General features: G+C 34.9%; 1 protein-coding gene across 5 annotated transcripts in view; it reads right to left on the minus strand.

The window, feature by feature from the left end:
* Positions 1-27,443, minus strand: part of Hs3st-A (Heparan sulfate 3-O sulfotransferase-A) — a 265,750-nt gene that overhangs the window by 138,063 nt on the left and 100,244 nt on the right. The gene's annotated exons all lie outside the window — the stretch shown is intronic.

The following is a 27,443-nucleotide window of genomic DNA, read 5'->3' on the forward strand; positions in this document are numbered from 1 at the left end:
AATAAATAACGATAAAACAAATTATTAATTAGGAAAACTTGGTATTAAAAATTTCCCAGCCAGGAAAAGAGGGAAAACAAAGGTCGTGGATTAACTTGTTCCTAATGAAACTTCCCCCACTTCCTTTTTTTTAAATTAAAGAAAAATATGAAAAGTTTAAGGCGAGAAAACTGCAACTTAATTTTTTTTTTTTAATTCTACTTTTTATTTTATTTTTTGTTTAAAATATTTAATATTTTTTAATTATCAAGATGAAACAGGAAACAGCTAGACTAACTGCGGAAAATATATTGAACTTTCCCTCCAGCTATTTTTTCTATTTTTCAAAACAATTTACGCAATACCTGGAAAAATTAATTTAAAAAAAATCCCTGAACTTTCCGTCTAATCCTTAATTTTTTTGGGGAAAAAAATTAATTCTTATTAACGTTATAAGGATTGTGTAAAAAAACGTATAATACTCTTTAGAGTGGGCCCCCCATTCCTCGAAAACTGATATAAAAATATTTTTTTCTCAATGTAAATCTAAAAGGTGTAGAATGTATCGTATAAACGAACTTTGTTAGAAAAGTCAGAGAACCATCGCTACAATCAATTGAATAAAGCGAAATTTCCGGTTGAATTTTTGATTTAAGGTCATGTCGTGTGGTCATTGGCTTCCGGAGTTTATTTCCTTTCAGTGCACTGCCGACCACCGCACAAAGTTCTCTCATTACCGAAAGAAAATCAGCTATAAGAGGCTCCTAATGAAGAGAGAGAAAAATAAAATTCTATACTCAATATTTTTTTATACACAAAACCTTTTCCCAGCAAATGTTTAGATCCTGTGGGAGAATAATTGAAGTAAAAAAATGTGCACACTGGGAATCGCCCTTCTTGGGAATAGTTGAAATAACGAGCAACAATAATTCATTCTCCTGCCGGGGTTTTCCATTTATTTAATTTGTTCAGCGCTTTTTTTGGATTGAGAAGAAAAATGATTGGTGCGTACTAAGATATTTGCTGCCTATCCGAAGGTACCCAAAACATTTGGGGATATATACTTCTTTTTTTTTTTTTGAGGCGCCACGAGCAATTAGATGCCGAGACCCGCAAAGCTAAGATGTATTGCGGTAATAGTCTAGGCCTTGCATTTTATTCAATGTGTTAATACGAGGAATTTATAGTAAAGTATGTTTGCTCTGTTTGCCTCTGTACACGACACCTAATTGGTAGTTGGACGTAAATCCTGCCTGAAAAACTAGGCAATACTTTTCTTTTACTTAGATATGTATAAATAAAATTTTCGAATTCGTTTAACGTTCATTTTCTGTTTGAAAACATAATTTCAAATATTTGTAAAACTTTCTTTAAAAAAGCACCGAATAAGAAAATGTAATAATGTCAAATTGAAAGCTCAAAAACTTTATTGGAACTGTGAATAATAACAAAAAAATTTTCTTATACCATCCAGACTTGAAAGAACAATTTCCTTCATCAAGATCAAAATTAAGATACCCATTTCCATTGAAATGTTGAAAGTAATAGAATGAAATAATCTCAAAAAAAAAAATCTCAAGCGCTAAAAGATGCTGTCGAGTTGTTTAAAAAGTAGAAACGTACTAACTAAGTATGACGTAGACATTCTTGCTCCCTAGAGATCATTCAGATGTCAGGAATTTACTTGTTCAACACAGAAGAGGGAGAGTTACTGGTTGAACTGAGTAACGGAGACTAGGAGTTGAAGGAGCTGGAAGAGAGAGAGAGAGAGACTGCGAGAGACAGACAGAGAAAGAAGGAGTGTGACAGGTGGTAAGAGTGCTGGTGAAGGGGTGTTACGGAGGAGAAGAAAGAAAACGGAGAGAAAGGAAATGAGGCTTTTAAATTTGTTTAAGAGAATTTTCCGGGAAAAGTTTTAAAACAAGATAAACTCCCTAAGTCAGCGGAAGTAGAAGAAAAAAAGAAGTTTCCAAGCAGAGAAGCTGGTGGTTCGCTCGTTTATCATCTGGTAACCATATCAATTATCTGGTAACAATTAAATACTAGACTCGGCTTAATGGTTTATTGCAACCACTTACTTAGTTCCATTACTCTACTTTTACTATCTCTCACTGGCTAAGAGAAGTATTGGGTTCAAGTTTTTTGAAATATCCACTGAAAATATCCGTTTTCTGGTCCCCTGAAGCCCTGAAACCGGATTTTTAAAAAGCGGACAGCGGAAAGATGAAACTATTGTAAATTTCGAATAGGTGCCATCAGAAGAACCTAAATCGTAACTTTATTTATCTATAGGGTTGGCAAATAAGTCCTTCCGATTTTTCTGTTTATTTTTATATCATTACGATCCATTTCTTATCTGATGAATTAATCCCTAAGGTGGATTGTTTAACTCTGTTTGTAATATGTCAACAAACATTTCTGCAAATTCTTGTTTACTTTAGCTTAGTATTGTGATTGCTGTTGCAATCTGTGCAGTACAGCTTCCAATTTTTTGATAAAACAATTTATTTTATTTGCGAGACTTTTCTATAGTGACTAAATAGAGAGGCTCTTAAATGTACTTCCGTTTAATAATCGAAATTCTTTCATTCAGTTTTATTCTGCAATCCCTACAATGCAATTTAGAAAACATTCTGCATATTTTTAGCACCGTTCTGAATGCAATGGATGTTTTCGAATTCGACTGGCTTTGATGACGAATATCGGCATAACCGTGCTGCAGAAGCCCATAAAAACAAATTGCACTGTTTATGGGGGATGATTATTTAATCGAACGCACCTGTCAAAATTGGTTTGCCAAATTTCGTTCAAGACGCTTCACGGTCTGGTCGCCCACAAGAGATTGAAACGAGCAATGTTAAGTAAGGCTATTGTTGATCAAAATCTCACCCAAAACAGTGTGAGAAATTGGCTATGGCCCTAGGATGTGTCGCACACAAGTGTAGAAAAACCATTTACACAAACTCGACTACGTTTCCAGGCTTGATATGCTTGGTTACCTCACTCACTAACCTTAAGCCAACTTGGCAATACGCATTCACTACGGAAACGGCAACAAATCGACCCATTTTTGAAATGGTTGGTAACTGGAGATGAAAAGTGGGTACTGTACGATAATGTAGACCGCAGAAAATCTCGGAGACCAAGAAGTGAGGCACCTAGAAGAACGTCAAAGCCCGGATTGCATCAAAAGAAGATTTTGCTTTCCATTTGGTGGGATTTCAAGGGTGTTTAGTTTCTATGAGCTATTGCCATCAGGACAAACAATTGATTCAACTCTATACTGTTCGCAATCAACAAAGTTGGATCAATCAATTAAAAAAAAAAGAAGCACCCAGAACTGGCAAATCGAAAGGGTGTTGTTTTCCACCAAGACAACGCAAGGCCCCACACCCCACATTTTTACATTTATTAACGCTCTATTATATTCGTCGCAAGATTAACGCAGAGCCAATCTGTGCAGTACAGCTTCCAATTTTTTGATAAAACAATTTATTTTATTTGCGGGACTTTTCTATAGTGACTAAATAGAGAGGCTCTTAAATGTACTTCCGTTTAATAATCGAAATTCTTTCATTCAGTTTTATTCTGCAATCCCTACAATGCAATTTAGAAAACATTCTGCATATTTTTAGCACCGTTCTGAATGCAATGGATGTTTCGAATTCGGCTGGTTTTGATGCCGAATATGTATGCCTGAAGTATAGTAACTATGCATTGATTATTTAAATAAATATAAGAAAGCATGCTAAGCCTTTTTTATTCTAAAGCAGAAATACCAAAGTTCCGTCATCAATCTATGAATGAATAATTCAGGTTAATTTTACTAATTCAGCGAAAGGAATCACAACTGAAATCTAAAACGTGGTTGATTGTTAGCCAAGAAGGTACACCAGGAAAAGCCGTGGAAAAGAAGATAAGTAAATCGTGTAAAATAAGGGTCCAGTTTAATTTATTCTAAAGGAAAAACCAGACTGCTCTTATATTCTAGCTGAAAGAGCTGATTTTTAAAACAGATAAACAAGTATAATTAAGCTTTGCTTTAACAAGTTGAGGGAAGAAGGTAAAAAGGGCTGAGGTCGCCCTGGGAAGAAATGTCGAAAAAAAGCGATGTAACATGCAAAACAATTTTCTTGAGAAAATAGAAATGCCTGGTGGAAAAACCTGGCAATGCTTTCTCTGACTGTGAGACAATAAATAATTTTTCTTGAAAACTCCGAATTCAGGTAACATGATGTTTAATTATTATTATGTAAATTATATTCCTGTACACTGTATTGAAATGATACTTAAGTAAATATGTATTAACTACCACCATTCTTGGAAATCTCTCCTGCTTTTAGCATTCTACAAGGATCCTGGGGGTTACCTTAGGAGCGTGCTTAGGACACTCCAAATGCTGAGGAATATCTAGGGAACGCTTTGCAGGAAGGGGACTGTGACTAAACTCTCTTCCAAAGAACTTTCTTGGGGAATGCTTCTTTGTAATGGCCTCTACTATGCTTCTTGCTGTGCCTGAATCTGTAATAAGCTTAAAGGGTTTTCTAAAGGGTCATTATCCACTTTAAATAGGATCTAAAGAATTTGACCTATAATGTAATAGCACCAGCAGAAATGTTGGGTAGGTGGAGGAAACTTCAATACATCTCCCAGCCGGCTGCGATGTCATTATTCAAGGATAGAATTAGACACCTGGGAAGGTACCAGGCACTGGAGAAGGAATAGAACTTCTCTGTAGCTCTATAAGATCTAAAGGTTCTTAGATAATTTGGACTGAAGAGAGAGAGTTGGATTTTCTCGCCTATTAAGGAGGCACCATTATGTAATAATATCTAATATCTTCCGTTACAGTCAAATACAGAAGAGGCTGCCTCAATTATATTTTTATTTTTTTTATTTTGTAATTTATTTTTTATAAATATTTACAATAAGTAAATAGGAGGTGAATGAGATGAGCTGGAGCGGGAAGAGCAGGAGGAGAGAAGCTACCCAGCGGCTGCACTCTCTATATGAGATAGGGGAATGTGAGGAGGAGAATATGAGGAGGAGAATGTGAGGAGGAGAGAGGAGAGATTTAGTTCTTCAGACGGTAAGGACGTCGCGGGGCCACTGGTGATTCAGTCAGCGAGGAGTATTAGGGATGTCAGAGGAGGCGAGAGACTGTACAAGAGGATTTGAGCAAGAGAGACAGCAGTATGGAAATTTTGGTATTTAGTCTTGGCGAGTTGGACTATGAAGGGAATGTTGAGGTCGTCATGAAGAATGAGGTTATTCACCGAAGAAAGGAGCGTCAACTATCTGTCGGAGGAGTTTTGATTGAAATGTCTATGTACCGTCCGTAGGTTTGTTGGTTTAGTCTGTTAAGTCCACCATAGGTTTGAGGATAGTACTGTATATCAAACGTTTGAGTTCAATGGGCAATTTGGAGCGTCATCCAAGTAGTCTGTAAAGCAGTTTCGCACGTTTCGTCATTGCTTGTCTTTTAAGTCTAGTGTGTGGGTTCCACGTGAGTCTTTTGTCTATGTAGAGCCCAAGGTAGCGCACCAGATCAATTATAAGTATAAAAAAAAGTATTCCCTAAATTTTTCCTTTTAATCTGTCACCTGCTTGGAAAATATTTAATTTTTATTTGTTTTTCACAGTAATATCTAATATTAAGTAATACGTAATCGCGAGGTGAGCAATGCCTCACGATTACGTATCGATAAATAATAATTAAATAAAAAAATGATTTCTCTAACACCCTTTCACAGACACAAATGTGGACACCCACCCATTTGCTAGAAACTACCATCAACCCTGCAACCCTCAACTTTGCAAGATACTGTGAGAGACCCTAAAAAAAATTGCGGAGGGCGATTCAGAACAAGAGAAGATGCACGCTGGCAAAGGGAGTCTGCCGCCTGCTGCACGACAATGCCAGAGACCACACACGGCCAATGGCCACGAAGGAACTGCTCGCCAAGGTTTAAATGGGATGTCCTGAACCATTCCGCGCTTTCCCCTGACCAAGCACCTTCAGATTACTATCTCTTCACCTCCCTGAAGCTGCATATGGTGTGGAAAAAGGTTTTCACAACCGACGAGGAGGTGAAGGGTTATGGTAGAGAAGTGGACGAAGGGGTTGGCGGGAAACTACTTCGAGGAAAGCATCAAAAAATTAATACCCCGGTTCACCACTTGCACTGAGAGGAATGGTGACTATGTCGAAAAATAGCTTACATATCTACTAATGTAACCAGGTAATGGTTTTGATCAAATAAACATTTCTGTAACCTACAAAAATTCAGTACACTTACTTTCTGGACATCCCTCGTATTACTTCCGTAATCAGAACTTCTTAGAGCATACATTTCTGATTAAACACCTGCAGTTACGTGTCCACTTTTAAGATGATAGCTTGCAGAAGTTTGATTGCAAGTATTTCTCATATATTAAATATCGAAAGAGAAAAACAAATTTAGGTCGATTAGACCTTCAGTTTTTATTTGTATTGGCGAATACTTTTTAAAAAAAAATATGCAATAACCTATTACGTATTCATACTAGTGCTTTACTAGTCATGTATATTTAATTAGATATTGTTTAAATCAATAAGAAAAATTTAATATATCAATTAGCATTAACAATGTATGTTGAAATTTTGTGTGGTCGATTCAAGTAATGATGTTGCATTATAATTATTTGTTTTGTTTTGTTGTTGTTGTTGTTGTTGTTGCTTCCGCAGAAAAACTCAATATATTTGTTTGCTAATTGTCAATAATTAATGCGAAGTTAATATTTGTTGGTTTATGACAGACAGTAATAGCTGGGCTCAGATTTAACGTCGTAAAAAAAAGAGACCTATTTTGAGCAGTGTAGACCTTAATGTATTTATTTGTGCCTGCAACGGATGCTAGTGATTGGCCGGCTAATTCATTTTCAAATCACAGCCATCTTGATAATGTTCAGAGCAAGTGTTATAAGAAAGCAAGTAGGAAGGCCAAAGTTAAGGTGGTCCAGAAGTAAGTAAAGACGCAGCAGCTTCTAATTCGAGAATCAGGAATTGATGTCAGAAAGCTATTGAAAAAAAAAGATGAAAGAAAAAAAAAAGAAGACTAAATATAATTGGTTTTGGGGTATAGAGTCACTGATGATGATTATTAGTCCATAAAGTCTCCTCCTACAATAGAAGGAGAGTATCCAGTAAGGAACATCTTAAAATTCTAAGACAGAAAGCCTACCCTTGCGAAATTATACAGTTAAAGGAAAGATGTTATCAACGGAAACATTAATTCTACCTGGAGGTAAGGGGGAAAAAAAAAACTCTAGGGAACAATTAGTGATGGAAAAAAAGAAGAAGAAGAAGGGAGAATTGATAAATCAATGGCAAGCCTGGAGGTAAAAGACATCTCAGGAATTGGGAATGAACTTGGGGAATGATGAACAAGGAGAAGTCGGTGAAAAAAGTCCTGACGCCAGCTTCTAAAGTAACATGTCTCCTGGAGAGAGTCAACGCCACAGAATATCTAATCTAACCAGTGCAGATCTCTTACAGCATCATCTACAGTGAAAATTTTAATCCATACACTTGGATTTTTAATATTTTCTTTACCAGAATTCCACATTATTTCTTTCAACGACCACCACTAACTATAATTCTTCAAGATTCTAACTAGAAAATTTTAGTTTAGAAAACTTAGTTACTTTTTACAATTATTATAATATTTTAAATTTTTTTTGAAAAACCGGATCATTTGCCCCTGCGCCAGGAACCCCACTTTATATCTACTATCGTTTCATTTTTGAAGGGTTCAATTTTTTTGACAACCCCAAAGTGTCAAAAGGTAAATGGAACATTTGATGTTGACCACACAGAAAAGAAGTACCTTTGAAGGTTTTTTTTTTTTCTTTTTCCTTTTTCATTTATTGATATTAAAAGGGCGAAACATTTGAGAGGTAATCATGTTTTATTAAAGGGAAGAAGGAAAAACACAGACCTTTGAACAGTTAAAAGGATATTAATTAAAAAGAAGCACAATAACAATGGCATATTTCTGTCCACAGTCAACTTTTTTATTAATTTAAAAACCTGTACTCTACATCTCTTTCTAAATATTAAATTTCAATTAGTGGCCACCCCACAGTCACAATAATATGACCATAATTAATTAAAAATGGGCATTTTATTAAAAAAAATGTTTTTGCTTTTATTCTCTCTACAATATTTAATATGAGATTTATTTATAATTAATAACGGACCCTTTTATTTATTTTATTTTAATTGGTAACTGCTTGAAGAGTGAAATTAAATGGCAATTAAAATGTTCCATGTTAACATTAAATACTATCAGACGTATGTGGATTTTTTTTAACGAGTTAAATAGAAGTTTCTTTTTAAACACTTCAGTATTTAGTCCAACTTTACGTCCAACTACCACAAATTAGGCGTCATGGACGGAGGCGACTAGCAAACATACTTTACTACAAAATTCCTCATATTAGCACATTAAATAGAATGCAAGGCCTAGACTAGTACCGCAATACATCTTAGCTTTGCGGGTCTAGCCTATAGCCGCCTAACATACTTTACTACAAAATTCCTCATATTAGCACATTAAATAGAATGCAAGGCCTAGACTAGTACTGCAATACATCTTAGCTTTGCGGGTCTAGCATCTAACCGCCTAACATACTTTACTACAAAATTCCTCATATTAGCACATTAAATAGAATGCAAGGCCTAGACTAGTACCGCAATACATCATAGCTTTGCCGGTCTAGCCTATAACCGCCTAACATACTTTACTATAAATTCCTCATATTAGCACATTAAATAGAATGCTAGACCTAGACTAGTACCGCAATACATCATAGCTTTGCCGGTCTAGCCTATAACCGCCTAACATACTTTACTATAAATTCCTCATATTAGCACATTAAATAGAATGCAAGGCCTAGACTAGTACCGCAATACATCATAGCTTTGCCGGTCTAGCCTATAGCCGCCTAACATACTTTACTACAAAATTCCTCATATTAGCACATTAAATAGAATGCAAGGCCTAGACTAGTACCGCAATACATCATAGCTTTACCGGTCTAGCCTATAACCGCCTAACATACTTTACTACAAAATTCCTCATATTAGCACATTAAATAGAATGCTAGACCTAGACTAGTACCGCAATACATCTTAATGATAATAACATGACGGACTGCAATGCCACCTATCCAGGTCCTGGGACTTAAACGGTGACCATCATTATATTCAGATAGGTTCTTAGCAACTCAGTACTGAGTTGAATATTCTATTATAATAAAAATATGAATACAAATAAATAATATATAAAAATAATAAACAGTATAAAACTCACCCCCGATACCAGATAGCAGCAGTGAAAATGTTTACTCACCTGTAACAAAATAATAAAGGAGATCGTCATTAAATAAATATAAAATGCTTATTTTTAGAAACCAAGAGATAATATGAAATATATCATACTTTGCAATTGAATAAAATTATTATTTGAAAAATCGACCATATGAATGAGTTTAAATAAAAAGGCAACAACTCGCATTGTCATTTGGAAATTAAAAATTTAGAATACTCCCAATTATTTGAAATTTAAATGCTCTTTGGTGATCATTTATTTTATTGTATGAAGCATGCAGATATATATTTTTTTAACAATTAACACTCAAAAAGTATTTTAGAACGAGGTGCCCCTCTCACACTGTAGTATCCTTAAACCTAGAAAGAATTTTTTTAATCCAAAATTGTAGACCTACGTCAGAGCGATGTCTAAAAGAAAATCAAAAAAGAAATTCTATTTTCCGGTGAGAGAATTCGAAATATATTATCATTTTCCTTCGACTATTTTTTTGTATTCGAGCTAGAATGGTCCAGAAATATATTCTTTACACACATAATAGAAAAACACTATCGAATTCAAGGAACCTCAAAGAAATATCCGGTGAAAATAAGTGATACAAAGATGACGCATTACTTCTCGACCGCTAAGAGTCAAGAAAATTACTAAATAAACCAATCTACTTTACTGAACAAGTAGAGCTTATTTTGACGCGTCAGCCACGATCTATTGAATATTTTTGGAACTATGTAGCTAGCATTTAAACAATATGCCTATTTACAATGTTACTGAAGTAGAGTATGTCTTGAAAGTAAACAGATTTTTAGCAATTAATAGTTATCGCATCCGGAACATTCAATCGAACATAATACGGTCAAATTATTATTTAGCTTTATTATTCGATTCTTTTTCTTTTTTTGCAAATGAAAAAGTCGAGAAACGCAAAAAATAAATTATTTAATGGGTGCGCAAAACCTCAATCTTGATTCGATTTATTTTATTAAAAATCTAATAATATTTTTGAGGAGTTCATTTAAATATTTCTAAATTCGCAACTTGCAAGACAAGTTTCTAGTAAAAAATTCTGCCTTCTGGCTCTTTTATTTAAAGAAGAAGTTGCCAATAACATATTTATATGCAACCTTTTATTGTATTTATTTTTATTTATTTTTCAGTTGGGCTTTACGTCTCCAACTAACAAATTAGGTGACGTGGACGGAGGCGACTAACAAACATAGTTTACTATAAATTCTCTCATATTAACCATTAAATAAAATCAAGGCCTAGACTAGTACCGCAATACATCATAGCTTTGCGGGCCTAGCCTATACTCGCCTAACATACTTTACTATAGAATCTCTCATATTAACACATTAAATAGAATGACATAGACATAGACATAGATTTTATTGTTTTTTGAGATTACAATATCTCCTAACAAGGAGTTGATAGTGAATACAATAATATTTATACATTAAATAGAATGCAAAGCCTAGACTAGTACCGCAATACATCTTGGCTTTGCGGGTCTAGCCTATAACCGCCTAACATACTTTACTATAAATTCTCTCATATTAACCATTAAATAAAATGCAATGTACTAGACTAGTACCGCAATACATCTTAGCTTTGCGGGTCTAGCCTATAACCGCCTAACATACTTTACTATAAATTCTCTCATATTAACCATTAAATAAAATGCAATGTACTAGACTAGTACCGCAATACATCTTAGCTTTGCGGGTCTAGCCTATAACCGCCTAACATACTTTACTATAAATTCTCTCATATTAACCATTAAATAAAATGCAATGTACTAGACTAGTACCGCAATACATCTTGGCTTTGCGGGTCTAGCCTATAACCGCCTAACATACTTTACTATAAATTCTCTCATATTAACCATTAAATAAAATGCAAAGCCTAGACTAGTACCGCAATACATCTTGGCTTTGCGGGTCTAGCCTATAACCGCCTAACATACTTTACTATAAATTCTCTCATATTAACCATTAAATAAAATGCAATGTACTAGACTAGTACCGCAATACATCTTGGCTTTGCGGGTCTAGCCTATAACCGCCTAACATACTTTACTATAAATTCTCTCATATTAACCATTAAATAAAATGCAATGTACTAGACTAGTACCGCAATACATCTTGGCTTTGCGGGTCTAGCCTATAACCGCCTAACATACTTTACTATAAATTCTCTCATATTAACCATTAAATAAAATGCAATGTACTAGACTAGTACCGCAATACATCTTGGCTTTGCGGGTCTAGCCTATAACCGCCTAACATACTTTACTATAAATTCTCTCATATTAACCATTAAATAAAATGCAATGTACTAGACTAGTACCGCAATACATCTTGGCTTTGCGGGTCTAGCCTATAACCGCCTAACATACTTTACTATAAATTCTCTCATATTAACCATTAAATAAAATGCAATGTACTAGACTAGTACCGCAATACATCTTGGCTTTGCGGGTCTAGCCTATAACCGCCTAACATACTTTACTATAAATTCTCTCATATTAACCATTAAATAAAATGCAATGTACTAGACTAGTACCGCAATACATCTTGGCTTTGCGGGTCTAGCCTATAACCGCCTAACATACTTTACTATAAATTCTCTCATATTAACCATTAAATAAAATGCAATGTACTAGACTAGTACCGCAATACATCTTGGCTTTGCGGGACTAGCCTATAACCGCCTAACATACTTTACTATAAATTCTCTCATATTAACCATTAAATAAAATGCAATGTACTAGACTAGTACCGCAATACATCTTAGCTTTGCGGGTCTAGCCTATAACCGCCTAACATACTTTACTATAAATTCTCTCATATTAACCATTAAATAAAATGCAATGTACTAGACTAGTACCGCAATACATCTTGGCTTTGCGGGTCTAGCCTATAACCGCCTAACATACTTTACTATAAATTCTCTCATATTAACCATTAAATAAAATGCAATGTACTAGACTAGTACCGCAATACATCTTGGCTTTGCGGGTCTAGCCTATAACCGCCTAACATACTTTACTATAAATTCTCTCATATTAACCATTAAATAAAATGCAATGTACTAGACTAGTACCGCAATACATCTTGGCTTTGCGGGACTAGCCTATAACCGCCTAACATACTTTACTATAAATTCTCTCATATTAACCATTAAATAAAATGCAATGTACTAGACTAGTACCGCAATACATCTTAGCTTTGCGGGTCTAGCCTATAACCGCCTAACATACTTTACTATAAATTCTCTCATATTAACCATTAAATAAAATGCAATGTACTAGACTAGTACCGCAATACATCTTGGCTTTGCGGGTCTAGCCTATAACCGCCTAACATACTTTACTATAAATTCTCTCATATTAACCATTAAATAAAATGCAATGTACTAGACTAGTACCGCAATACATCTTGGCTTTGCGGGTCTAGCCTATAACCGCCTAACATACTTTACTATAAATTCTCTCATATTAACCATTAAATAAAATGCAATGTACTAGACTAGTACCGCAATACATCTTGGCTTTGCGGGTCTAGCCTATAACCGCCTAACATACTTTACTATAAATTCTCTCATATTAACCATTAAATAAAATGCAATGTACTAGACTAGTACCGCAATACATCTTGGCTTTGCGGGACTAGCCTATAACCGCCTAACATACTTTACTATAAATTCTCTCATATTAACCATTAAATAAAATGCAATGTACTAGACTAGTACCGCAATACATCTTAGCTTTGCGGGTCTAGCCTATAACCGCCTAACATACTTTACTATAAATTCTCTCATATTAACCATTAAATAAAATGCAATGTACTAGACTAGTACCGCAATACATCTTGGCTTTGCGGGTCTAGCCTATAACCGCCTAACATACTTTACTATAAATTCTCTCATATTAACCATTAAATAAAATGCAATGTACTAGACTAGTACCGCAATACATCTTGGCTTTGCGGGTCTAGCCTATAACCGCCTAACATACTTTACTATAAATTCTCTCATATTAACCATTAAATAAAATGCAATGTACTAGACTAGTACCGCAATACATCTTGGCTTTGCGGGACTAGCCTATAACCGCCTAACATACTTTACTATAAATTCTCTCATATTAACCATTAAATAAAATGCAATGTACTAGACTAGTACCGCAATACATCTTAGCTTTGCGGGTCTAGCCTATAACCGCCTAACATACTTTACTATAAATTCTCTCATATTAACCATTAAATAAAATGCAATGTACTAGACTAGTACCGCAATACATCTTGGCTTTGCGGGTCTAGCCTATAACCGCCTAACATACTTTACTATAAATTCTCTCATATTAACCATTAAATAAAATGCAATGTACTAGACTAGTACCGCAATACATCTTGGCTTTGCGGGACTAGCCTATAACCGCCTAACATACTTTACTATAAATTCTCTCATATTAACCATTAAATAAAATGCAATGTACTAGACTAGTACCGCAATACATCTTAGCTTTGCGGGTCTAGCCTATAACCGCCTAACATACTTTACTATAAATTCTCTCATATTAACCATTAAATAAAATGCAATGTACTAGACTAGTACCGCAATACATCTTGGCTTTGCGGGACTAGCCTATAACCGCTCGGCTATCGTGGCGCCTTATTTATTTTTATTTAAATATAGAATAAAAATTAAGGTCTAACAATTTTTTATTGCATTAAAATAAAAAAAAAAAATTACAGCAGAAAGGTTAATTTTGGGGGATATCTTTTTGTCTACAAAAAGAACCACCATAAGACCAAAAGAAAAGTGATAAAACCGACCTAAGGCTAAAAGATTATAGAATTAAACCAAACTTACGTTTGTTACCCTTAATTTAATAAGACCACATTTCTAGTATTTTAACCAATTATCCTTACCCAGGGACTAGTGAATCCAGCATTATAAGACACCATGTGTCTTTTTTATTTTATTTCCATGGTCTTAATGCCATCCAAGATAATGTTTAGCAATTTTCTTATTTACAATAATACCATAATCCATCAAGACGGCGCTGGGGGTTACTTAGTCAGCAGGCGCCCAACCGTTAACATAAGCGACCTCCGTAGTAATCCTTTTTCTTGGGGTAATTGTGTTATTTATTTTGTGGAGATAGAAGTAATTTATCAATGAAATTAACTTATTATAAAAGGTTCCATTAAAAATGATACATATGTGTGTTAATGCTTCCTTTATGTGTAGCGAAAATTTACTACATCATCATCCCATTTAATGGTGATGAATATTGTTAGTTACATCTAGAGAGCTGTGGTGTAAAAAGACAAGTTCTTCAATTACTTGAGCTTTTGCGCAGAAAATAGTGAAGACAACATTAAGCCCACTACCTGATGCAGCTTAGATTGTAGATAGTATTAAAAGGGCGGTTCCACCAGAATGGGGAAGGAACGCAGGCAATCCAAAATGCCCGTTGTTCCCCGCCCACCCCTCATCTCATAAGAGATATCGGGGCTTCAAAACAACAAATCCGGCTAAAGGTTGCCAGATGCCAATATAATAAACTAATAAAGTAGCAACAGAACACTAGGGAGCATGGCGACTTGAATCGCCCAGTGCACTGAATAAACCTAGAGAGTTCCTAAAGATTACCAGATGCTACAATCTCCAGTATAGGGAAACATTTAACCTTCCGAAGACGAGAAATCTAGTTTTAGAATAAACTAGACACACCTCAACGAAGTGCCGCACAGTCTCATTGGACTCACCACAGCCAGCGCAAATTGGCGACTGGGTAAGGCCGCATGATGCAGCTTAAGTACAATGCATGATCCCCAATCCTCTTGAACTATATATTAAGAAATATTTTCGAAGGAGAAAGCATGATATGTCCAAGCAAAATTCTGATTTGGGAGAATTTGTCCAATGGCAGCTTTTGCTCTGCAACTTTCCAAAAGTATCGGTCAAAGCGAATCAACCTACTGTGGGGCGTAAAGTCTGTTGGGCCTCCTCTCTTTGGTATGATCCTCTTATTTTTAAGGAGAATTATACTTTAGAAGGGCTCCAGAGAAGCTGCAACTTTGCGCAGTATTATTTTATTAAACCGAGCACTTGAATATTGAACTTGAATCTTGCTTTGTTCAAAATTTCAAGAAATCGTGCGCACTTAACATCAGATTTCTAAGTAAAGAAGTAGTTCAAAAATATTATATTTGTTCCTTCAAAGTTGCTTATTCATAATCATCTTGGGTTGCCCACGTTACAAGAACAAAAAAGTCAAATTGATCCCCTTTAGTAACCTTAGATCTACTCAAAATACCATATTTTTGGCTTATTTTTTTCTTTTCTTTAATTTCAATGGAGGGGAACATCTTTCAAAATTTAATCCGAGGAAATGTACGAGTATGCTGCACTATAATTAGAGACAAAGACGCATGCGCCAGATTATTCAGACTCACTCCTAAAAAGGGCAGAAAAAGGGACTTTTATAATCAAATGAAATAGGCGCCACGGTAGCCGAGCGGTTAGAGGCGAGACCTGCGAAGCTAATATGTATTGTGGTACTGGGTTCGATTCCCGGTCTTAGGGCCTTGGTTTTTATTTAATGGTTAATAAAAGAAGTTTACAGTAAAGTATGTTTGCTAATCGCCTCCGTCCACGACACCTAATTGGTAGTTGGACGTTAAGCCCGCCTAAAAAAAATAGGCGATTACTTTACTTTACCTTATTTACTTAATCAAATGAAATAACTAGACTTGATTGTAAAATATTTAGTTTTTTTTTTATATTTTCAATTAATAATTTTTCATTAAACCTTTAATTAAACAAAAAAGACATCACACAAAGTGATGATGAGTACAGAGTGAAAGAGGCACAAAACAACGGGTTTCCAAAGAGCCAAGGAGTTGCGGTTTTGACAAAAGGCCCTTTTTGATTGGCTAGATTTAATAAAGGGAATCTCAAAGAGCAAATAATTCAACCAACTCCCACATATAACCTGTTTAACAATTTAACCACCGCCAACACCAATGAAAAGCTTTGTTCTGTGGGACGCAGAAGACCATTTCTCTAGAACTCTTAAGAGAATTCAAAAACAATAAGATCTCTCTCTCTCCTCCCCTCTTAAATTGCTTTCGCTTGTCAAAAGATCCTTTTGTACTCCCCCCTGCCGCGCCCTGAGTAAATACCTGCAGGATATTCTATACATTTAAAGTGCGGTTGTAAATATTGTATTTCTTTGTGAATACATGATTTTGCGTTGATGTCCGGGGAAAGAGAGATTTGAGCAGTAGAGAGAGTTTGGTTCAACTGAACATAGTCTTAGCTAGAGAACATGATAGGTGAGAACTTGATAGACTTATACTATTCCAACTTTTAACTTAAAATTTATAGTTTCATATCATGCAATTTATTCAGAAGTAAGTGAGTCGTTTAAAGGGTGTAGTAGATCAAAAAGACTTTTTATAGGATCAACCCAACTCCCCTTTAAAGTTGAGCTCCCCTTTTTTGAATCTTTTCTTGTTCTCAACGTGCCAAAGAATTTTTAAATTTTGGGTCTTATCTTTGGAACATCACAGGTGCACGAACATCAGAGAGTGATTATCCCTGATTTCCAAGAACTTCCCTTTAAGATCCTGTTTCCTTTTGGGATAACCGATCGATGAACGACTGAGGGGGGGGCATTGTAGGATAATGATGTACTTGGCAAAAGGCTCTGGCAATCCCTGAAACCCTCGCAGCTCTTCAAAAGAACTCTCCTGATGAGTTACTTCTATAATCTCTAGGGTGAGTGGTCGTCACCATTGGCAAAACATCAGAGGACCCAGTAAGCCTCCATTTTGATCCTAGTGGCTGCATACTTTGATAACATTAACTAGATAACAGCCGAAGTCCTCATATTGCTAGCTGGGATCAATGCCGAAACTTTTTCATATCCAGAGATGATCAATAAATGGATCGTCCTTCCTAGAGGAAATCTTGCCGGTTTCTCTACTTAGCTTGGCAACTAATTTAATCCTGCTTAATAATATGTAAGAGTAACGATCGTACAGGGAACGCTATCTACTTCAAGAAGTGTCTTCGCCATATTTTACAATATTTTCCATCGAGGAGCAATCATAAGCAGCACAGCAACAGCCATCAGGATGAAACTAGTGATCCACTAGATACAGGCAAAAAAATATGGTATTTTGACTAGATCTAAGGTTCCTAGAGAGGAACAATTTGACTTTTTTTTGTTCTTGTACCGTAGGCAACCCAAGATGATTATGAACAAGCAACTTTGAAGGAACAAATATAATATTTTTGGACTTAGAAATCTGATGTTAAATGCGCACGATTTCTTGAAATTTGAACAGAGTAAGATTCAAATTCAATATGAGTTCAAGGGTTCGCTTTATAATAAAATAATACTGCGTGAAGTTACAGCTTCTCTGGAGCTCAACTAAAGTATAATTCCCTACAAAAATTAGAGGATCATACCAAAAAGACATTATGCTGAAGCTCAGCTTTGACCGTACATAGGAAAGTTACAGATAAAAAGCCACTGGACAAATTCTCCCAAAATGCTGCGCGAAAGTCCCTGAAGCTTACGTAGGCTTGGGCATGACCAGTTATCCGATCAAAGAGTATGTGACTGAATAATGGTAAAGGTCAGAGATTGGAGAACCTAATTTGCTGAAGAGAGAGAGAGAAACCCTTTGAACCCTCAGAGGTCATCTAAATGTTTTATAACCAAAATCTGAACAAAAAAAGATAGCCCCCTTCAATTCGCATCAATAATATAACATAATGACGTAACAAATAATTACATTTTTATGAGATAAGAATTTATTGATTAGGGTAGCAAAAAATACACTCGTCATTCGCGATAAACATTGACAGATAAAGTAGGCGCCCCTCTATAAGCGGGGAGGAATAATTTCTTATTAAATAAATAATATATTCTAGTAATTATATCGATTTTAAATGGTATCTATATATATTTTTTTTTTTTCATCAAACTGATAAAGGTCAACAACATGGTGGATTGTTTGAGGGGAAAGGTTGAAGTTGATGGACCACATGTCGATCCGACTGCCCTCTTTCATATATACTAGGTTTTTCTAGTTGGTAATGTACTTGTACGATTATATAATGTACATGAATGTTTGTGTTCTTTGAAACGATTCATTTTTAGATTAAATGGCTGGGCCTTGCATGATATATCGTGCGTTTAACTCGAACCCATTGTTCCTTGAACCCACGTGTTCGTGGAAACCCCGCCCACATGTACACGAATAGTGCACGCAAACTTTATAGAGAGGATTATCCCCATTCTTGTGACATTCATTCCATTTCCACTTTTCTTTACCTTGTTTTTTTATTTTTTTTATATTACATTCATCTAAATAAAATATCACTCTTAGTGGTCTTTAACCTGGGATGCAATAACCTCTAGGAGTGCGAGCTGAGACAGAGTAGGCACACCCGGAGGACAGTAATGGAAGTCTCGAAAGAAAGAAAGAAACATGTATAGTGTGGGGGCCCTATTAGTTTGGCCTCTATTTTAGATATTTATATACCAAAAATAAGTAAGTATTTACAAAAATAAGAATTAAAATTAAGGAAATAAATGAATTCAATTATTATTTCGGAGGGAGCTGAGTAGAAAGGAGATGACTGAACAGAAGGGATTTAAAGATATAGAGGGTAGGAGCATGGTGGACAGATGATGGTAAGGAGTTCCAGAGAGAGGTAGCGCGAAATAGGAAAGATTTGTCAAAGGATAAAGTACGGTGTGAGAGAATATAGAGATCAGAGATCTAGTATTGCGAGAATGGATCGAGGATTTGAACTTGAAGTGCTGGAAAATATAAGATCGTCTTTGAGATTGGATGATTTGGAAAAGGAATGATGTACGGTGAGAGGGAATATCAGATGAGCGAGATCTAGTATTGCGAGAATGGATCGAGGATTTGAACTTGAAGTGCTGGAAAATATAAGATCGTCTTTGAGATTGGATGATTTGGAAAAGGAATGATGTACGGTGAGAGGGAATATCAGATGAGCGAGATCTAGTATTGCGAGAATGGATCGAGGATTTGGAACTGAAGAGTTGGAAAATATAAGATGGTCTCTGACATTGGATAACTTGGAAAAGGAATGAAGCCCAAAAAAATTCTGGATAATATGCCAGTTTATCATCAATTTACTGTTTCACAACAACTGAAGGCCCAATCTTTAATCAAGAAAACGGAAGTATTCACATTAAATTCAGAAATGATAATCGATTACTTTGACCTTAAACAAAATTTACCCTTATTTCTTTTGTTTTACCAAGGCCTATGAAAAATTAGAAACAAAATTAGCAAAATAAGGACTGGAGGAGGGCTAAGAAATTTCTAGCCCAGCTGGTTCCCCAGCAGCTTGCTCCGTGTTCAGTTAAAATACCTTCTCGCAAGAATTCTTATGTACTTTATTAGGATTGCGTGCGAAATTGGATACAAAGAGGGGCCGGATGGAAAAAAAAACCAAAGGGAAGTGTGGGAGGGGGTAGTATCTTTACACGCGCTTATATCAGTGGTATTAAACCGGAACTAACTGTTTACATTGCTTGTTTTTTATTTCTTCCGTTAGCGTTTCTTTTTTTCCCCGCTGGATTTAAGTGGGTAATTTTGTTTATCTCACATCTCTTTAAGCCTGGTCTTTAGATCTATAGAGAAATTAGTAATTTTGTAAGTCACCTGTGCACACAACAAGAAAAAAAAGCTATAAAGATATCTAAAGAAATCTGGAGTGAACAAGACGTACTCGTACATATTAATTTTTTTAACTTGATAAACTAAATACAGTCAGCTTCAATATTAAGCAAAATAATGAAATGATTCTATTAAAAAGAAGTATGATGTCATCAGCTTCCGTAAAACCGAAAACAATCATGATTCTCTGACGATATTCTAATCCAAAACTGACTGTACTGAACTGATGCTGGGTAATATCGTCGATTTTATTCATCGTAAAGTGAAGTTTCAGGAAGAACTACTAGATTTCATTATTTTTACCATTCATTTAACATTTCTGAACAACACATTCACACACATTCATTCAGCAAGTGTAGTGCGAGATGGTAACACATAAGTGAAGTAAAAATCTCAACATCAAACTAATTAATCTACCACCTCTGCTGATGGATGAAGGTCCAAAACCGGTCAAGGATACAATACGCATGCGTGGCTATAACGGATAAAAACCATCGAAACTATTTTGGTTTTATTGTACCTAAATAAAGTTATACTAGAAAAAAAAAGCTATACTGGATAGATGGACTTACGGTGCATTGATATTCCATAAACCACGGGCATTTGATGCACCACAGATACAGATGTACATATTATGCACTTATTTAATCTAAAATAGACTAAGTCGATACTTGAGAGATCTGGAGTTTGACATGTCGATCCAACAACGCCTCTCTGCAAATAATCCAAAATAAATTCCTCAGGCTTGTGACAACTTCCCCCCGCTACGGACCGTATTATAGACTTACACTCTAAAACACCAACATGAACTATGTAGAACACTACCATCAAGTACCTCGCTACTGGTTTTTTCAGTAAGTGTGTATCAAGACACAACCACCTCTGCAGACTAATAGGTGACTATAATGTGGACACGGTGCACAAGCACAGGAGAGTTAGGGACTCCCTGAATTGAAATCTTTCTTATAAGCTGGGGGTTTTTCATGGTTTTCCCCTTAGTATAGGATATAATTTAATAAAGTAGTTTGTACAGAAACTATGTCTGGAGGTTATAGTTCTCAACTGGCACTCCACTCTGTATATATGTACAATATGTATTTTATATGTGTAATAAAAAAATTTATCCATCTATCTGTGATCAAGATCTTAAACCATTTAACCAATCAGGTAAATTTGGCCTAATTGCATCCTTTTTCTTTAGTCAGAAGAAAGCAAAAAAAATAAATAACAGAATACAAATAAAATGATCTAAAATACCTAATTTAAAAGGTCAAAATGTTAGATGTTAAGGTCATGAACTTGACTATGAAGGAGGTCAAATCAAAGTGGGCCTGTCTACATGATATGGAACAGGGTGAAAATGAGTGAAAATTTAATGGGTGTAAAGAGGAAAACTTGTACAAGGGTTGTTTTAAATTTGGGGAGCCAAATTTTGGTGAAAAAGAGAAAATGTTGTGGTGTGGAAAAATGAGAAATATTTGAAAAATTATTCGGGTAGTAGAAGATGTTAGGTATGAGCAATGCTCTTGTACAAAATAAATCACCGTCTAAAAATAACCTTCCAGAAATAATTGAAGGTAAACTGTGACTTACGAAGTCAAAGAAAGGTGGTGCTTGCTAAAAGAAATATACCAAGAAAGCGGAGAACAGAAATAAAAATCTTTTTTTTAAAAAAAATAAAGTAAGGAATAAAATCAATAGGGTGAAAAAATAACTGCCATTTCAGTCGAATAAAATTTATTTTGCCGAGCTTTCGACCTAGGGACTAGGTCCATCTTCAGGGCTAGTTTAGAAAGTAATACTATTACATTTCAGGGTTCGTGTGTCTTCTGTCTTGTCTGTTCATCGACTGAAGATAGAAGACACACCAACCCTGAAATGTAATAGTATTACTTTCTAAACTACGTAGCCCTGAAGATGGACCTAGTCCCTAGGTTGAAAGCTCGGCAAAATAAATTTTACTCGACTGAAATGGCAGTTATTTTTTTACCCTATTGAAACTATGAATCAACGAATAAAATTAACATTATTTATTCGTTACACATAGTGCTGCACGAGAAACGAGACAAATCTCGGTCTCGGTCTCGGTACGAATCTTGGACTTGAGCAACCGAGACCGAGACCGAGATCGAGACATGATATATATCTCGTCGAGAAATCTCGGTTTTTCAAATATTAATTTTTAACTACAAAATTATAAAATTGTGTTCTTTATTAATAAATAATCATTACGGGTATTGAATTAATTATTAAAAGATACGATTTTATTATATATGTTCAATATTACTACATCTATTTGACTTCGAATTACATAAGTAAAGTAAGCAAAGTAAAGTAATCGCCTATTTTTTCAGGCGGGGCTTTACGTCCAACTACCAATTAGGTGTCGCGGACGGAGGCGACTAGCAAACATACTTTACTGTAAATTGCTCATATTAACCATTAAATAAAATCCAAGGCCTAAGACCGGGAATCGAACCCAGTACCACAATACACATTAGCTTCGCAGGTCTCGCACCGCTCGGCTACCGGTGGCGGCCCCCTTCGAATTACATAATTTTTACATAAATTCACTAAATTTCACTATTCATATCATTCATTCAATTTCATAAATTTCACTATTAATAATCTAATACTTTGAACTTAGATATTATTTGAATTATATTTTAGAATTTTGGAATTAGTGAATTTGAAAAAATATTGCCACAAATTTTCGTTTTTAAGATACACCTTGCCCAAGCATTGATACATAAAAGAGCTTTTACTGAGTCAGAAGTTAGAGAAGATCTTCTATTGGTCATTATCATCGCAGCTTGCGAAAATAATCTTTCCGATGGCACTGAAGTTGCACAGATACTAAAAACATCTTTTGCCATTCTAGACAAATTTTTGAAGGAATTCTCAAGTGTTTTCCACCATTCTAAAATGTCAACGTCTACTGGTGCTTGGTCTAATTTGGTGTAATTAATTATTTCTGTCTTCCATGCTTCGGTGATATTTGCTGATTTTTGAGCAAATGGTGCAAAAATATTGATGCAGTCGTCGTCGTCGTCAAAAGGTGAATCATCAGATTCTTCATCTTCACCAACAGCCATAACTAATGGAGCGGGAAATTTGTTGGGAGGTGTATTTTTTATTTCACGAATCGACTTGTTATAGGAGGCAGATATGTTATTTGGGTCTTTCATTTGGCGCGTTTTTAACATCTTTTTGAAATTATATAAAGATATATAACAGTAATAGTAATATATGATGCATTGAAGTGTAAGCAGTTGTCTTCTTTTACACACATTTTCATTACCAATATATAAATTAAAATAATTATTAGAAAATAATAACATTTTTTGAAAAGATTATTAATAGCAAACCGCTTTTAATACTTACAACAAAAATTCAAAAAACCGAGACCGAGATATCTCGACGAGACCGAGACCGAGATCGAGACTGCATAAAGTCTCGCCTCGTCTCGGTCTCGTGCAGCACTAGTTACACAACATGAAAACTGAAATTTTCAATGAAATGAAGAATAAAATGGTGAATTATGATTCGCTAAACTGTTCCCACAAGATTAAAGTAAATTAATGGCCGACTGCATATGAACTAATGAAAACACTAACATTAAATGGTGAATCTAAACACAGTTTTGTAATGTTACAAAATTCCTGGGGCTCCCATTTTGGTTTATTTTTCTGGAGACATTTTTCAAGTAAAAACTCTTTAAAAAAAAAAAAATCTAACAGTTCGCAACACTTTGTGAGAACGAAAGGTAAGGGATAGAATAGTAAAAACCCAAAATAGATTGCTAGTTCTGCTTCTAGATTTCAATTCTACTATTTAATTCCAATTTTCTACCTTGCTTACCGCAAGGCGGTCAGAGGTATGGTAAGATGACCAGAAAAAATTCAAAGCAAACTTAAAATTACTGGACTACTCCATTGGGGAGAGGAAGAGAGAGAGAGAGAGAGAAGAACACACTTAGTGCTAAAAGCCAAGAAGATAAGATCAAGATGGTGGAAATAAGAATGAAAACTCGATGTGAAAGATGGTGGTGGTAGAAGCGGCGCTGAACTTAAAATGGAAATGAGCCCAGGATGGATGGGCCTTAAGAGGAGCAACGGACGACGGATCCTTTTGGACGAAGAAGAGAGAGAGAGAGAGAAAAAAAAGAAGTAGGTCGCTCTGGTAGGATGGAGAGATGATATCGCTAGATTCTGGGGGCTAACATCCTGGTGAATAAATAAACTAAAGAAAAGAAAACGGATGAAGTAGTCTAGGAGAGGATTTAGCCCGTAGATTGGCCGATTTATCCAGAAAAATAAAAATTGTTCCACTTTCATTTATCATTTGAAATTCTGTAAAAACAATAAATGAAGAATGATTATTAATAATATCAAATTCGATCATTTGCACACACTAAAGATTCTACTTTATTAATTGTGTATTCATTTGAATTTTATTAATTTCTATTTTAAAGTTCTAAGTTAAAAATATTTGATTCTATATTTGGAATAAAAATAAAACTAGCTCAGAGCTTACAAATAATGGTGCAGTAATGATTTTTTCCAGGCCAAGAAAGCGAGACGATTGTAAAGGCAATTGAAAGGTACTAAAGGGTGCTGTCTATCCCCAATCCTATTTAAACCTTTTCAATAATGCTCTCTGAGCGAATAGTACAGGAAATGTAATGGGATGTCTTCAATGACATATAGTTGTGCTTGCCAAAGATAAAGGATCTAGGTTGAGGAAATTATAAATAGAACAATCTAGGATAGAATTTGTGCATTAATTACAACATGAAAGCATTAACATCAATTCTGACAAAAAGATTACTGATATCCTAGCGAGACAACTTCCTTTTATTAAGGCTATATAAATGAAAGAACAACAAAAACTTCTTTAGTTGTCAGACACAACCAAGGAAGATCAACAAGTGTATCAAAATGCAAAAAAAGAATATCATCCACCAACATCTGTGTGCTTAAATCTATAGCAGAGCTAGCAATGAAATATGAATGTATTTAAAAGTTATAGAATGAATGCAAGAAAATGATTAGAGAAGGATTACGAGATTTTAATTTCGATTAAGCTATAAGGATGGCTGGAATATAGGAGGTACTGATCCATCCATTAGCTGTAGTTTATGTAAATAGTTGTATACAGTAGAGGGATGAATGTGAGAAGCGAATGTATCTATAAGTAAGAGTGGAGAGTGTGTGATATTCTAGTGATAAGCACCTAGACGATGCTGACTGTATGGCGAAAGCCAATGCCAAAAAAAAGGCAAGAAAAAGAAAATTATTATCTACATGTATAGCTCTTTTACAATTGATATTATATTAGAATAAGCTGACTCATTATTAAGTAAAAAAAAAAAAGATTATAAACACAATTAAGAGATTTGTAGTGATTAATATCTAGCTCCAAAACTATTTCAAGTCACTGTATAATGAATTCTCAAGTAATTAACCATAATCAGATTGAGTAGACTTAAGTTCACTTTTGCTACTGCCTATACAATTCGAGAAAGAAGTATGTTGTAGACTTTAGGAGTTCCATAAATCTTGTTATGATTTAATTTGTTTCTGAAATGAAATTGACTATAAAATTATCGATATTTTAAAACTGCTCATCGAATTGAAATGATACTATAAGGAAAACCTACTCCTAATTGTCGTCAGAATGATCTTTAAAAAAAATTGCCTAGAGAAATTACTCAAATAAAAGCTATCCATCTATATGTGTGTAATTTTTAAACAAAAGTTTAGAGGAAATCGAAGGAAGCAATTTCTAAAAAATCTTAGAAATGTGAACAATCGATTTCAGCAAAAGGCACTTCAGTTTTAACAGATATTAGATCGCTAAGTTACAGTCGGGGTCTCCTGGTGTACTTAAATCGAAATTTAAAGTTTCAGCTTTCTGCATTTTTTTAGAGATATTAAAAATTAATAATAATAACTTTCTAACTTAGAAGACCTATGAAAACACCATTGCGAAAATTTGGCACAATACTTTTCTTACCTGCAGAGAATGAATAAGAAAGCCGAAGTGGAATACCAAAACAGTTAACACTTATTACAATAAAACCATAATTAAACTGTAAAATGTAGTGCTTAAGTTCGTAATTATTAAACTCATTTAAAGAAAAAAAGCTGTAACTTAGCATTTTTGAACAACAAAAAAAAAACGGAGGTACTAAAATACCACTTTTTTAAAACTGTATTTTCGAACAGGTACTGGAAACCAGCCTAAACTGAACTGCCATTGATTTCAACCATGAATACAAGAGGATGAAATGAATATGCAAATGATATATAAGAAATGAACCATAATATGCAAATAACATTAATTCCAGGCACCACGGTAGCCGAGCTGTTAAGAGGCAGAGGACCTGCAAAGCTAATATTCATTGTGGTACTGGGTTCGATTCCCTGGTCTTAGGTATTTAGGTGATTAAATTGGGAATTGAATTGCGAGTGGGGAAACCCGCAAAGCTAAGATGTATTGCGGTACTAGTCTAGGCCTTGCATTTTATTTAATGTGTTAATATGAGGAATTTTGTAGTAAAGTATGTTTGGCGGTTATAGGCTAGACCTCGCAAAGCTAAGATGTATTGCGGTACTAGTCTAGGCCTTGCATTTTATTTAATGTGTTAATATGAGGAATTTATAGTAAAGTATGTTTGGCGGTTATAGGCTAGACCCGCAAAGCTAAGATGTATTGCGGTACTAGTCTAGACCTTGCATTCTATTTAATGTGTTAATATGAGGAATTTATAGTAAAGTATGTTTGGCGGTTATAGGCTAGACCCGCAAAGCTAAGATGTATTGCGGTACTAGTCTAGGCCTTGCATTCTATTTAATGTGTTAATATGAGGAATTTATAGTAAAGTATGTTTGGCGGTTATAGGCTAGACCCGCAAAGCTAAGATGTATTAAGGGTACTAGTCTAGACCTTGCATTTTATTTAATGTGTTAATATGAGGAATTTACAGTAAAATATGTTAGGCGGTTATAGGATAGACCTGCAAAGCTAAGATCTATTAAGGGTACTAGTCTAGACCTTGCATTTTATTTAATAGTTAATATGAGAAATTTATAGTAAAGTATGTTTGCTAGTCGCCTCCGTCCACGACACCTGATTGGTAATTGGACTTAAAGAACGCCTGAAAAAATAAGACAAAAATAGGCAAATTACATTAATTCCTTTACGAATATATTTAATTAGTAATTAATTCAAAATGGGGAAGCCTATGTATGATTGCTTTCTACCATTTTTTATGATAAGAATGATTTTTATGAAATAAGAATCATTGCATTCTCACCAAACCATTTATTTTCAAGAAAGT

This window comes from Rhodnius prolixus, unplaced genomic scaffold (assembly GCF_049639745.1).
Source record: "Rhodnius prolixus isolate KJV_2025 unplaced genomic scaffold, Rpr scaffold_3, whole genome shotgun sequence".
Taxonomy (NCBI): Eukaryota; Metazoa; Arthropoda; class Insecta; order Hemiptera; family Reduviidae; genus Rhodnius; species Rhodnius prolixus.